Genomic DNA, 8,961 nt, shown 5'->3' with positions numbered 1-8,961 from the left:
ACATCATAGAATACACTATTTGACTACCCAACTATGGTTCTTCCCAAGATTTGTTTGAGCAAAGTATAGGTCTTGAAATTGGGAGACAAATGAATACCTGGAGAGACAAAACAGAGGTAGAATGGTGGGGAGGGAGGAGGTCACTGGATATAGTGGGGGAGGAAGGAGGTCACTGGTGCTAGTGGGTGGGGCAGGAAGAAGGCAACTGGAGCTAGTGTGGGGGAGGGAGGAGGTCACTTGGGCTTGTGGGTGAAATGAGAAGGTCACTAGGGCCAGTGGGGGGGAGGTGGAGGAGGAGGTCACTAACTCTAGTGGGGGGGAGGGAGGAGGTCACTGGGGCTAGTGGGTGGAGGGAGAATGTCATTGGAGATAGTGGGGATGGGAGGAGGTCACTGGAGATAGTGGGGGGTGGGAGGGGGTCACTGGAGATAGTGGGGGGTGGGAGGGGGTCACTGGAGATAGTGGGGGGGGGGTTGGGAGGAGATCACTGGGGGTAGTGGGGGGAAGGGGATCACTGGAGATAGTGGGGGGAGGAAAAAACGTCACTGGAGATAGTAGGGGAGGGAGAAGGTCACTGACTGCAGTACAGCTACAGACATCAGTGCCTCAGTGTCAGCAAGCCTGGTCATGTGGTGACTACTTGACGTCGGCAGCCAAGGCAACAGGACACCCAGGAGGAATCAGTAACTGAGGTGATTGTGTCGCTGCTCTTCTTTCCTCTTCGGTTTGGCTGCATTGCGCAACACCATCTGTCTGTCTGTCCAGTCCTTCTGCCTGCACCCCCTTCTCCTCAGTTCCACACTGCACCCCAGGCAGCTACCCACTGTAACGATTACTGAACAGGTAATCGGGAAATTACCAAAGTTTGCAGAAATATTGATAGTGAGACAAGATTGTGAGTATGCAATAGTATTTAGATTGATTGTAAGCCTCTGGCAGGGTCCTCCTCCCTAGTGTTTCCAGCTTGATTATGCAATCTTACTGTCAGTCATCCCTCTTGTGGACTAGAACAGTCTCTATTTTGACCTATGACACTGTACTGTTATCAAATCATTTGCATGATCTTGTTTTGTTGTGAGTTTCCTGTATGTCCTACCTTATATATTAACCCATTTATCTATTGTGCTGCGCTGCATAATATGTTGGCGCTTTATAAATACAATAAATAATAATAATAGTATTTATTTCAAAACAATAAAGTGGAAAACATACATACCAACATAAATGCAAATTAAATGCAAACCACATGCAAACAATATATATACAATGAATCACCCACAAACCAGAACAATCAGTGTGCACACGTACAAATAATCCCCTGACTATCTAACTAATCTAACTATCTATTTACAAGCAATGTTCAAGAAATATGTACAGATATACAGTATACAAACATATGCAGTACCAGAGGTTCTAGGAGCATCAGAATCAACAGAGGAGCAAGGTCAGCAACGGGCTAGCAGATCAAGCCACAGTACAAAAGAAACAGGCAAATATCAATGCCAGAGACAGCATTAACTGGTTCGGCAACAGGTTATCAAGTTCAGATACAGGTACAGGAAACTGGTTCAGATCAGGGAACAGGTACAGAAACTCAGGTCTGCAACAACTAGAAAGTTCTGGCAACTGGCTGAGGGAAGGGGCAGTTCTTAAATAGACCATGTGATTAGAAACCACATGATGCAGCTGGTGGTAAGCAGTCTCTATGAAAGTTCCCATGAAGCCACCCGGAGGCCTTACAGAAAACTGCAAGTCTTTGCAATAAAAGCAACAGGCCACCTGCTGGTGGATGGTGGAGGTTCAGGATAATGCAAAGTCCTTAGAGCCATCTGCTGGTGGAGCAATGAATGTCCAGGGCAGTCCAGGTTACTACCACCACCAGCAGGCAGGAAATGGCAGGACACAGTTCATGACACCCGCTCTGCCCACCCCAAAAAATGGCCCTGAGGCCAAGCCCAGTATAAAAGGGTTTTTTTGCTGATCCCCCACCTCCAGATATAAATGTTTTCAGGGAGTGGGGTGTAGCTTGTAGAGATGTCGTGAGCATCCAATTTTCAGTTTGCAAACACAAATTTGCTTCAAACATTTGCAAACTTCTGAACAGCCATATACTTCAATGGGCAGGCAAATTATAAAACCTCAGAAAGAGTAGAAATGACTTGCGCTCTAAATTTCAGTAATGGCCCTTTAAATGTCTTTTAAGAATCTTGTACAGATATACACGCTTGGTGCAGCTCTCAGGGTACTGGGTGGTGCCAATAGCTGTCAGAAAACAAGAGGGGAGGGAGAGAGCGCTCCGATTGTGGACTAGTTCCCGCCAGAGAGACGCTCTCCTCTCGGTTCCCATCATTCTGCCGACCCTGGCCAGGTTGAGACAGTTTAAGGAGACCTTCTGGTGGCGTTTGCAGGCGCATATCACAGCACATAATAGTAAGTGCAATTTTACAGTGATTTATTGTTTTCTAAAGGTAATGCACAATCGGAGCGCTCTCTCCCTCCCCTCAAATTTAAAACCTAGAGGAACTGTTTCTGGACAGAAAAGTAGAAAAGTTGTTTCAACAGGCCTAACACCTGGATGGTGGCATGCTGGAGGGGGATCCATGTCAAAAGTCCCACGAAAAATTACGTAGTGGACGCAGTGTCGTGTTTTAATCTCTAAAGGGCAGAAATCACATTATATTCCTAAATTTGTGGAATAAAGTGCTTTAAAACATCCAGCGTGTGTACACTACACATCGATCAGGTAGTGTGAGAGTTAGGCCTGCTTCACACTGACAGAGGAAATGCTGTGTTAACCGCACTGCAAACAACTACAAAGAGCATTATTGATAACCTCAAGTGAGCCAATCATTGTTTTTACTAGTTGCCACCCTCAGGACATACAGTGGCTTGCAAAAGTATTCGGCCCCTTGAAGTTTTCCACATTTTGTCATATTACTGCCACAAACATGAATCAATTTTATTGGCATTCCATATGAAAGACCAACACAAAGTGGTGTGCACATGAGAAGTGGAATGAAAATCATACATGATTCCAAACATTTTTTACAAATAAATAACTGCAAAGTGGTGTGTGCATAATTATTCGGCCCCCTTTGATCTGAGTGCAGTCAGTTGCCTATAGACATTGCCTGATGAGTGCTAATGACTAAATAGAGTGCACCTGTGTGTAATCTAATGTCAGTACAAATACAGCTGCTATGTGAGGGCCTCAGATGTTGTCTAAGAGAATATTGGGAGCAACAACACCGTGAAGTCCAAAGAGCACATAAGACAGGTCAGGGATCAAGTTATAGAGAAATGTAAAGCAAGCTTAGGCCACAAAAAGATTTCCAAAACCTTGAACATCCCACGGAGCACTGTTCAAGCGATCATTCACAAATGGAAGGAGTATGGCACAACTGTAAACCTACCAAGACAAGGCCATCCACCTAAACTCACAGGCCGAACAAGGAGAGTGCTGATCAGAAATGCAGTCAAGAGGCCCATGGTGACTCTGGACGAGCTGCAAAGATCTACAGCTCAGGTGGGAGACTCTGTCTATAGGACAACTATTAGTCATGCACTGTACAAAGTTGGCCTTTATGGAAGAGTGGCAAGAAGAAAGGCATTGTTAACAGAAAGCATAAGAAGTCCCGTTTGCAGTTTGCCACAAGCCATGTGGGGGACACAGCAAACATGTGGAAGAAGGTGCTCTGGTCAGATGAGACCAAAATGGAACTTTTTGGCCAAAATGCAAAACGCTATGTGTGGCGGAAAACTAACACTGCACATCACTCTGAACACACCATCCCCACTGTCAAATATGGTGGTGGCAGCATCATGCTCGGGGGGTGCATCTCTTCAGCAGGGACAGGGAAGCTGGTCAGAGTTTATGGGAAGATGTATGGAGCCAAATACAGGGCAAACTTGGAAGAAAACCTCTTGGAGATTGCAAAATACTTGAGACTGGGGCGGAGGTTCACCTTCCAGCAGGACAATGACCCTAAACATAAAGCCAGGGCAACAATGGAATAGTTTAAAACAAAACATATCTATGTGTTAGAATGGCCCAGTCAAAGTCCAGATCTAAATCCAATCGAGAATCTGTGGCAAGATCTGAAAATTGCTGTTCACAAACGCTGTCCATCTAATCTGACTGAGCTGGAGCTGTTTTGCAAAGAAGAATGGGATTTCAGTCTCTAGATGTGCAAAGCTGGTAGAGACATACCCTAAAAGACTGGCAGCTGTAATTGCAGCAAAAGGTGGTTCTACAAAGTATTGACTCAGGGGGCCGAATAATTACGCACACCCCACTTTGCAGTTATGTATTTGTAAAAAATGTTTGGAATGATGTATGATTTTCAATCCACTTCTCACATGTACACCACTTTGTATTGGTCTTTCACGTGGAATTACAATAAAATTGCTGCATGTTTGTGGCAGTAATGTGACAAAATGTGGAAAACTTCAAGGGGGCTGAATACTTTTGCAACCCACTGTAAGGGCTGGTGCACACCAAAAACCGCAAGCAGATCCGCAAAACGCTAGCGTTTTTTGAACCGCTTAGTGTCATTTTGATAGCGCGGTTTTGGGGCGTTTTGGGGGCGTTTTACGTTTTTTGCGTGCGTTTTTGCAAGCGTTTTTGGAAGCGTTTTGCGTTTTTCAGGAAAAGAGGTAGAAAGACCTTAAACAAAGGGTTAAAGTGCGATATATTGATGACACATGTGAAGCACATTGAGCAATTGAAGTAAAAAACCCAATATAAAAAGGGTGGGGTCCTTAACAACATTGTGGGTTAGTTCAGGAGAGGTGACACTGTGGTTTGGAGAGAAGAGTGACTTGTTTTTGAAAATGTTTCCTGATGTGCTGTTATTGCTCTGTGTAGCAGCATATATGAGACGTAGGCCAAGGACAAGGAGATACTGGGTGCATCCCATGCTACAAGAGCGGCGCCGGAAGGGTCAATTTAGGACCCTATATAGAGATTTGAGGCACCATCCAGAAAAGTTTTTTGGCTACACCCGCATGTCTGTGTCCAGGTAAGAATACTTGTCACTTATTTTTATCATGGGGCTAAGTATTTTGGGGAGGAATGAAATTGGAAGCACTTTTTGGCCCTTAGTTAACTGTGTTTGACTGTAAACAGAAAAACAACACAATAATCAATCCGGTGTATACATAAGCTAACCAAATAACTGTGATACTTGATCCTGGTGTGTTATGTATTCAATGCCTAAGGCCTCCATCTAATTTTTCTATAGGAGTAACTACTATATTATATATCCATAGTTTACCCAAAACATTTGGAGTATATTATGACCTTACATACTCCTGGTGCATACTTCATTAAGTATATGGCAACAATCAGCATATGGGACACAGTAATGAAGCAATGTTTGAACAAAATCTTTCGTTTTAAAGTTTTGTTCTTCTGTGCAAAGAATATTTTGGACATGTGTTGTCCATACTTTGCTTTCAGCAGCAAAAGTAATATGTCACAAATGAAAAATGTTTCTACAACAAACAACAGTAGATCTAAAGATAAGCATGCTCTTTTTTCCTAGTTTTGATGGCCTTTTAGCCAAACTGAAGGATGCCCTTCGCCGACAAGACACTAACTTTCGCCTAGCAATCACACCAACTGAGCGACTCCTCATAACATTGAGGTAATGTAAACTAAGATCCAAATCTGAGCATTGAACAATAAAATAAAATGTAAAACTACAAAAAACTAGTCATGTTGTGATAGCAAATCACACATACTACCAGGGCCCTGATTGTAAGCATGTGTACCTGATTCAGCATTTGTATGAGGCTGGCTGTGCGATGTTAAATCAGTGTACACTGTAGAGTCACTGTGCATAGATGATGTTTGAAATCGCATACCTTGATCAGGGCGCTGAGGTGGAGGCATAGAGTAATGAGGCTGTTGACCATATGGCATGTTATGCATATGCATTGGTGGGTAGTGGGGTGGGTCATAAATGCGTTGCATATGGTAAGAGAGTTGTGGGTGTGCATTATATTGTTGGCTGGAAGCAGGCAGGTGTGGTTGCTGCAAGTAGTTGTGCACATTGTCATCTGCACGGCTCTCAGGTAGTAAGAATCTCCCCAGGGTCTCAGAGATGGCATGTCTGGCTGCCCATTGCTTATCAGGAGGCACTTTTTGTAATAGTGGCACCAAACTTAAAAGATACTGTGTGCATGGCTCTTTAAGTTGTTTCATTTCATCCTCTCGCTTCTCCATATGATCAACAGCCTTTTCTATTGAACTAATCAGCTTCTGGTCGTATTCAGCCCTGCTCATACCTCTTCCTATTCTCCTGCCTTGTGTAGCTACCCTCACACCTCTACTAGACCTGACAGTTGTGCGTGTCCGACTACTCGCTGGGCTGTGTGGTGTGTGATCTGGGGTAGTAGAGTCACTGTCTTCCAGTGTAGCAGTGTCAACATCCTGTGTAGTGTCTTCTTCAACTTCCACATCACTGGTGGTGGTAGGTGGCACCTCTACATCGTCCTCCTCAGGATCTGGTGGTAGGCTATCTTCAGTCCTTTGGAAAGGGGAAAGCACAACTTTAGTTCATGGAATAGTGACCATGGATGTCACAGCAAATATATGGGCACAATGCGATGCATCTTTCATTGCAAAACAATAGCAGTAGCCTGTCTATTTTTCCCATTATTTGTGTACATAGCTTTTAGGCACAGCCCCTGAGCAAGCATAGAGCAAAACTGGCCTGAGTAAACTAGCACTGATTTTGGTAGATGTGTGTTACAGATGTGTGATGCAGACACTACTGCAGCCAAACATATAACCAGCACTGTCAGGCAACTGTTATGTTGAGTAACGAACAGTCCACATTCCTGTCATGTAATAATCATTTTAAACTGGACCTATGCCATCCTTACATTAAGCTACGTCCCCCAATATATTTGGTAGAGTGATGGCAGATTATGCGTTCCACACTACTGAATTGCATTGTGGGCCTACTCCTTCCTTCACTGTTCTATTGGCGAACTTGACAAACATTGCAATAGGTTAACATTTACGCCATACTTACTCAGCCGGTTCATGATGTTTTCTTAGAAATTCTAATATGCCACAATATTTATATTTTGTTCGCTGCGAACTTCCAGACCCACTTTTGGATTCATGGTATTGCTTTTCAATCTCCTTTTTGTAACTGTCTCTGACCGACTTCCATCTTGTCCGCAGGAGGGCAACTAGGAATAAAAATAAACATACATTCATATGCAGCACTTCACTACCAATTCCTCATGGGAAGAAGTACAATCCGATACTTAGTTTTGGACACCTGCAAATTGATCTGGAAAGTACTTCAACCGGAATTTATGCCAACTCCTGACGTACCTATGTGGGAGGCTAACATGCAGCTTTTTTGGGAGAAACATGATTTCCCTAACTGCCTTGGAGCAGTGGATGGGAAACATGTCAGACTGGTTATGCCTGCATTCACTGGCAGTCTCTATTACAATTATAAAAAATTCTTTTCACTAGTGCTCATGGCTGTTGTGGATCCTAATTTGAAATTTATCTATGTGGATGTTGGGGCTTACGGAAGTTCCCATGATTCCTCAGTCTTCCAGCACAGTCGATTTGGCGTGAAGCTTCGCACAGGCCAGATGACTTTACCACCACCACGCCCCTGGCCTGACACTGTAGAACCACCTTACCCCTGTGTGTTTGTGGCTGATGAGGCCTTTGCACTGTCTGAGCATGTTATGAGACCGTATGCACAGAGAGATATGACTCATAAGAAAGTAGTCTTTAATAACCGCCTGACCAAAGCCAGACAAGTAGTAGAATGTGCTTTTGAAATTCTGGCAAACAAATGGCGCATTTATCACACTGCTATAAAAATGCAACCAAAGTATGCTATAATAGTGGTGAAGGCAACATGTATTTTGCATAATTATGTGAGAACACTAGATAGCATGACCATAGGGGAGGAAGAGGGGGATCTTTCAAACAGTGCTCTTGTCACTTTACCACCAGCTACTTTACGTGGTCCCATTTCTGCCATTCACAACAGAGACAAATTAGCTGATTATTTTGTGCCATAACTGTAAGAACTAAAAAACCTGCAGGTTGCTATTTACTTACATGACGAGATCAGTATTATTGTGCAAATAAACATTCTTGAAACCGTGTTGTCTGTCTATATCATTCATGACACTCTAAAGTGGCAAATAGCGCCCTAATAATACATGTGAGTACATACACACACATGTACCTGCTGTTTATAAGGAGAGCTGGCTATAGAGAGAACAGCTTTGCCAGAGACCTGTGATAATGAAATTTCTAATTGTTTAATTACTCATTTAGTGGAGGGGTGATGATATATTGTCTGCAAAGTGCTGCATGAAATCAATAAAATACAACAATTCTGTACACATATACTTACTCTTAGAATCCTTGCCCTTTTGGCTCAAAGTATTCCATTTTTCTCCAAGAAAATCTTTTGCAATGTTGCTCCAGATTTCATGAGCCCTTTGGTGGTCTTTATGTCCAGGCAAAGACTTGTCATAAAGTTCTGGGCTGTTTTCAATCTTAATTATCAGGTTTTCTGTGGTAAACCACTTTGCTGCCATCTTCCTCCTGCGCAGTCTAAAATCCCTCATGCAAATCTGCCACACAGGAAGCACACTTTGACCTGGAAGTGCGCATTCTTGAAAAAAACGCATCCGCATCAAAATCCGCTTGATCAAGCGGTTTTACAGGCGTTTTGCGTTTTTCCTATACTTAACATTGGAGGCAGAAACGCATCCGAAATCCAAAAAATGCCTCACCCAGGCATTTTTCGTTTCTGCAAAACGCCTGCCGCTCTGGTGTGCACCACCCCATTGAGATACATTGACCAAGCAGATCCGCAGCCGCAAGCGGATCTGAAAACGCCCAAAAAGCCGCTCGGTGTGCACCAGCCTTAAGGCCTGGTGCACACCAGAGGAGTTTTTCTG

At 43.6% G+C, this 8,961-nt stretch overlaps 1 long non-coding RNA gene across 1 annotated transcript; it reads right to left on the bottom strand.

The window, feature by feature from the left end:
• Positions 1-5,504: 5,504 nt before the first annotated feature.
• LOC137521267 (uncharacterized) lies at positions 5,505-8,495 on the bottom strand. The gene is made up of 3 exons (XR_011022083.1): positions 8,409-8,495; positions 7,044-7,206; positions 5,505-6,533 (listed from the first exon to the last, which is right to left on the bottom strand). It is a non-coding gene; the product is annotated as an uncharacterized lncRNA (long non-coding RNA).
• Positions 8,496-8,961: the final 466 nt, after the last annotated feature.

Source organism: Hyperolius riggenbachi, chromosome 6 (assembly GCF_040937935.1).
Source record: "Hyperolius riggenbachi isolate aHypRig1 chromosome 6, aHypRig1.pri, whole genome shotgun sequence".
Lineage (NCBI taxonomy): Eukaryota > Metazoa > Chordata > Amphibia > Anura > Hyperoliidae > Hyperolius > Hyperolius riggenbachi.
This window is presented reverse-complemented; position numbering and strand designations above follow the sequence as displayed.